The 6,493-nt window shown below is 40.7% G+C and overlaps 1 non-coding gene across 1 annotated transcript; it reads left to right on the top strand.

The window, feature by feature from the left end:
* The first annotated feature begins 2,896 nt into the window (after positions 1 to 2,896).
* On the top strand, positions 2,897 to 2,969 carry TRNAE-CUC (transfer RNA glutamic acid (anticodon CUC)). The gene has a single exon. It is a non-coding gene; the product is annotated as a tRNA-Glu (tRNA).
* The last annotated feature ends 3,524 nt before the right edge of the window (positions 2,970 to 6,493 follow it).

Below are 6,493 nucleotides of genomic sequence, written 5' to 3'. Positions count from 1 at the left end.
AGATCCAAGAAGCCGGTTCTCTCACCACTTTGTCAAGGCCATAGCATATGACAGCCCATCGAAGTAGGAGGAACCAGCAAAAAAGAGAGACTACTCAACAAACTGAAAGAGGCAAAGCACAGTACCTTAATCCTAGGCAGAGGCAGAGGTGCAAAAAGGGGCGCAGTCCAGGAGGTCGAACAGATGGCGCAGATCTCCGTGAAGATGGAGCAGACTTCGAACAGCAGCAGCTGGAGAAGTGCGGCCTGTGCAAGTACGGATTCTGTACAATCGTATGGACTGTATGGAGTACGGACGGAGTACGGAGTACGGATGGTGTACGGATGACAAGGTATGGAGTACGGAGTACGGACGGCGTAGATCTATACGGACAGCACGTATGAATTTCGTACAGCCGTACGGACTGTATGGACACTCTCGTACGTTGATGCAGGAGCGACAGCAAGAGCGGGAGCTGATGGGCACAGATCTGTGGCTGAACTACGCAGATCTGGCGCTCAGATCTGGCAGAAATGGTGCGCAGATCTAGAGCGCAGATCTGGCGTAGATCTGGAGCTGAAATACACAGATCTGGTGCACAATGGCGGGGCAGAAAGAGGGAGAAAGCTGAGAAGAGGGGCAGATCTGCAGCGGGAGAGATCTGAGAAGAGGCAGACTGAGGGGAGAGAAGAGGGATCAACCTAGCTTTGATACCATGTTGGAATATGGAAGCAAGAACTAGAAACTAGAAATGAAATAACAAGATTGAAAGACAAGAAATACCTTGAGAAGAGTGTAGACAAGACACAAGCTAGACAGATAGATTGCAATGATGTGACCCATGAATATATGGGCCAAAGTACAAGACATAAAGCAAGAGTGCTTATGGGATAATTGTAGAAGTGCCACATGGCACACACTCAAGACATAAAGACTAGACTAGACTTAGACAAATGTAGACTAGGAAATAGTACACTTAGTGTGCACTTATCTCCAACATGGCAACCCCCGCTAGTGCAGCACATCGTTCTCGCTCTACTATAGCTCAACACTGAGGTTCTGCAACCTCTCCTCTTGATAACCAATAACTTCTGTTGAGAAGCTATGGTCTCCTAAGCCATTTTAAGAGACCCCATGGCCTTGTTGTACTAGGAGGTCATGGTCAAGCTGGAACTAGTCATGAGAAACTTGCATACGGGCAAGCTTTGCATTGGTTTCCTTCTCTCTATCTTCGAAAAGCTTAACTATCTCATTGTTCCAAGCCTTTAATTCCCTGGTATACCTGGCATACTCCTGGCACTCATAAATTGAGGCAACATGTTGGGATGTCTGAGATGCTTCCATGCTTCCAAGGCCGACTCCTTGAGATGCTAATAAGTCTAAGCTACTTCCAAACTGACTCCCTGATCTATAACCAATTATTTGTTATAACCGTCGGATTGAGTAAGTCTTCAAAGTAAAATAGAGGGTTGATATGTACTTCTAGAAGCATATAATATGGAGGAGGTAGACGGGGTACTTGCTAAGGGTTTTTTTGAGATGGGCAATGAAATCATTTCTATGGTCATTGTTGTTGATAATCATCCTCCCCAATATAATATACATGCTACAGACTTGCTTGTATTTCCTTCTTTCCCATCTACTGGGCTATAAACTTGTGGCATAACTGGGGAATCTTGTGGAACATTTCCTTGGCTAGGACCGATGGTCTCGCCTTCAACTCCTCCTCCTATGTGATCCAAGTGAGCCACAATGGTTTTAATTCCCTATAAAGGCACAAGGCCAAAGCCTACTACGCTCAATTCTTCAGTAGTCGGATTGTCGGTCTAGGCCTCCCACTCTACCTTAGCTACATTCCTTTTGATCTCTATTGTTACTTCCTCAGAGTCTATGGACACTTGGAAGTGTCATTAGGATCCTTTGATGTGTCCTTTCCTGTGCAGTTTTTGCACCAAGCTTTCCCTGCCCTATGTCCACAATTGTTTGTTTTGAGTTTTGAGGTGTTTCTATGGCTTCTTCTTCTCCTTTGGGGCCCTCTTTGTCTTGATTCTCTTCTTGTGGCATTCCTTGTTTAGGGCTGACCTGTCCTCTTGTATCTCTTTTGCCAATCTCTTTGTCATGAGTCTCTTCTTGTGACATTCCCTATCACAGTCACGTGTAGATGCACTTAACCTTGCAACATATGACACATTACCACATCATCCCTTCCGTAGCATACACATTTTGTACCAGATCTTGATCAATTTAGATTATAATTTATTTTTCTCTTCACAAACAGCTTCAATGTTCTATATTTGTTCTAGTCCTCCCACCACATTCTCATCGATTGTAACGCCCCACGGTGACAACGGTTTACACAGAAACAGTACAAGTGGTCAAGGGATTGAGGTACGAAGACATTCATAACAGTAATCAGCCGCTTCAATGAAATTTGATTGCACAGTTATCAATCAAATGAGCATAGAATGTTCAACCTGAGCCAGGTCCGCCTTATTTTATATTTCAGATTTCTTAATTGTTTGAGGACCTGTGGTCGCTTAATTAGATGCAGCAGTCGCTCAGGCAATTAGTATGGACTGCTTAGGGCGATCGAAGGATAAAACGCAGGTGGCATGCCCGAGCTTACATGTCTAATGCAGTTTAGCTAGCGACTGTTGAAAAACAGACCAAATAGTTTCAAAAGCGTGCCGATCCGGCCTTTTTAACGTGAAGCAGTTGAAATAGATCGGCCCAAGATGCCCATTTCTTATTACTCCAGAAGTCTTCTATGAGCTCCTCTCTCTTTCAACGAATCACATTACGATACGACGTTCGTTAATAAATTCAAGCGACTCCTCATGTGTAACGACAGTGAATTTTCAGCTACGCGTCTGTACAAATATCGTGATAATTTGTGACAACATCCAGTTGTCATCGATCCGTTGTAGTCTAGTTGGTTAGGATACTCGGCTCTCACCCGAGCGACCCGGGTTCAAGTCCCGGCAACGGAAATTTTGCTCCCGAGTGACTAGAATGCCTTTTTTATTTGGCAAATTTTCTTCTAGTGACTCCCTCCTCTCTCTCTCTTTAAATCAGCATTAGAACACTTTTTCTCTTTTCTTTTGTAAAGTATTTGCAAATTTCATCTTTCTTTCTCTCTTTAAATCGGCATTTGAGAGTATGGTAAAAACCCTCCTTGGTTGAGTGTTATGAAGAGATAAGTAACTCTCTCTCTCTCTCTCTCTCTCTCTCTCTCCCCCCCTGTGTGTGTGTGTGTGTGTGTGTGTGTGTCTCAAACTAGAGAGTTGAGGGTATGGACCATACATTTTCATCTCGTAACTCCCCTCTTCCTCTCTTGAAATCACCATTTGCGTCTAAAACACTTTTTCTCTCTTTTCTTTGTAAAGTATCGCAAATTTTCATCTCGTAACTCCCTTCTTTCTCTCTTTAAATAAGCATTTGCGAGTATAACAAATTTTTTCTCTTTGCTTTTGTAACGCAATAAAAACTCCTCTTTGGTTGGGTGTTAGTAAAGAGACAAGTCAACTTCTCTGTCTCTCTCTCTCTCTCTCTTTAAAAGTAGAGATTTGAGGGTATGGACCATACCAAGAATGCTCCCTTTGTAAAACCATTTAGCAAAGAAGAAGATTGATGAGACGGGCCCTGGATACTGTGTTAAAAGCCTTGCAACAATGCACAAAGCAACAATAAAGCTAATGTCATTGGCTTCATAGAGACCTAAACTAAAAGAAAAGGTAGAAGGCCTTTTCTTTTTTGTGCTCTCAACGTTCTATTCCATTTGTTGCTATTCTTTGCTTAGACATCATCCCCTTGCTTCACTTTGATGTCTGACCTATTCCCTGCCCACTATTGCCTCTAATGCCACTATATTGGTTAAGAGTTGGTTTTTTGCGTGGTTGGTTTTAAGAATCCATCCCTTGGTCTCCAACCTAACGTACCTTGTGTTGTTCAAAGAGGAAATGACAGGTGGTTTTAAGAATCGATCCCTTGGTCTCCCACACCTTGTCTTGTTCAAAGAGGTAATGACGAGGACACTATTATTTAATGTTTAAGAGACTTTCTTAAGAAATGTAAACCTTTTGTGTGAAAACGTCCGTGGGCCCCTGATTAGCTAAGGTTAAGAGGTTCATTTTAAAATAAGAAGCAAAACTTTTTTCAAGGAAGGGGGCAGGATGGGGTTGGGGAGTGGGGGGTGCGTGTGCGGGGCCAAGGTGCAAAAGAAGACGATTTGTATTATAGTTTGTAAAAGATATAAGATGGTATCTAACCTTCACAAAATAAGGTTCTTCTAAGAGCACAAAACAATACTAGACCAATATGGAACCAAATATTGTCCAACAAATTCAAAGAGACAACTATTAAAGGCATATGATCTAGTGATAGCTACCTCCCTTAAGCTTTAATTGCTAATCTTTAAGGACAAAAGAAGCGCTCAAGGTAACTTCCAAAATCCTTTGATTGATGATGTGGTCATATTGTTGTACCTTTTGTAACCTAAACTAGGTAGCCTTGATAAGTTGCATCAACTCTTCCCACCATGCAAACCACAATCTAGCATCATTTTTACTTGTCCAAATGAACCAAAAGGCATGTCCCCTCATCCTTGATTGTTCCTCCCTAGGAAATTAAGTAGATCCACTAGTAGGCAAGCCAACAAGCACAAAAATTTTGTAAGATAACTAAGCCTACGCATTGTAGTTCCAATTCACTATGACTCATTGTTGTTTGAAGGCGTCCAAAATGAAAAGCATACTAGTTATTCATTCCTAGATTCCTGTCTAGGCAAAAGAAATGTGGTGAAGTATGTGATTGAAATTGTAGATTAAAAGTTAGCACTATCAAATTGTATCCTAGCTCTTGCTAGTATCACATTGTTGCTTGTTGATGATTGTAGCATCACTTGCTCATGTGATTGTTGCACTATCTTCACCATCACCATGAATGTTCAAGAGACCAAATGACCTCAATCTTTTGCAATTGAAAGTTTCCTCCAAGTAAGCAATCTAGTGATAGGCTTCAATTATGAGGCTTTTATCCTAGAGGCTTCAATTATGAGGCTTTTATCCTAGATGGTTTCTATATATTGGACAAGTTGTGGGATGATGTTGGCTTCTCAATGTTTTAAACTCAAGTATTGATTTGTTCGTAATAACTGTGCATATGATTATGCAATGGCACTTTCATCCTATTGTTTCAAACTCATTTATTGATTTGTTCATAATTGTGCATATGCTTATGCAATGGTACTTTCATCCTACTATTTCATTCTCATGGCCTTATTTTCTTATTTAAAGAATATAATGGTTTAATAGTTTTGTTAGGCTCTAAGATTAGCCAACTTCATTAATGTCTTCTAAGCTTTATTATGGTTCTTACATATCTTTATAATTCTACAATCTCGATAGTTCCATTGAGTTGTCCCTTATGTGCCTTTTCTTTGTTCTATAAATGCTCATAAGTCCTTATGATTTGTCAACCAAAATAGGTTTGTGACTATCGTACAACTCTCAAATTGAGTTGCATCTAAGACTTTTTTATTTAAGTAGCATCATATAGGTCGCTATGATCTTTATAGGGTTGTGCTTGATTTGAGAGGTTGTATGGTCCTTATGACATGAAGCGACACACATAGATCCGTCAAGCTTGCATTTATAGGGGATTTGTATGTCTTATCACTTGGATAGGAGTGTATATGTTTGCTAGTATAGGTTTTGTAGGGTCATATAGGCTTGATGTTGGGGTTAAATTGGTCCTTATGACTTCTTCAACCGCCGCTATAATTTGATCAACACATACATGGCCTTTGTTGACAAGGTTGACTCACTTGGGCCACTTACCTTCGGCAATAATTTTGAATAAAAAATGTAGCAAGTTAAAAGGACAATCTATCAAAATTTAAATTTCACTATCTGTGCATAGGCCATGTATAAACCATAAAGCGGTAGTAAAAACTACACATTCCTAGAGTATAAAAAGTGTCTACAAATAGAGAGTTTACTAAAAAGCCCTATATTTGTAATTTTGCAATAGAGATTGCTCATTCTTAGATTTGTGTGGCATCTCTTCTCTTGTCTCATGCATCCTCCCACTCTTTCCACATGGTATCAAAGCCATAGCACTTTCACCCCTTTCTCATAGTGCTTTCTTATTTTAGCCATAGTGCATTGTCCTGCTCTACCCATAGCATTGGAGTGCTGCTTGCTAATATCTTGTGCTATCACATTTTGTACTTGGGTATCACATGTTGTAGAGGTTTTGCTACTATGACATTCTGTACTTGTGTATCATATATTGAAGAGGTTGTGCTCAAGATTTTAATTCAAAAAGATAACTCTTAGCTAGACTTATGGCTTTTGGGTGTTGGAGAAACTCCCACTCATGTATTTCTATTAGGTCCTTTTACTACATAAGGGAGGGAATTCCTCCCCCCCTCACATTTATTTTACTTTGGAGGCGAGCCCTTGTCTTAGCTTCCCTTTGTTGCTAGCCCTATCATGTCAGAGGTCCACACCTC

The sequence above is a fragment of the Dipteris shenzhenensis genome, chromosome 32 (genome assembly GCF_047967505.1).
Source record: "Dipteris shenzhenensis isolate YYH24624 ecotype China chromosome 32, Dip_SZ_1.0, whole genome shotgun sequence".
Taxonomy (NCBI): Eukaryota; Viridiplantae; Streptophyta; class Polypodiopsida; order Gleicheniales; family Dipteridaceae; genus Dipteris; species Dipteris shenzhenensis.
Note: the sequence above shows the minus strand (reverse complement) of the source record. Positions and strands in the feature narration are given on the sequence as shown.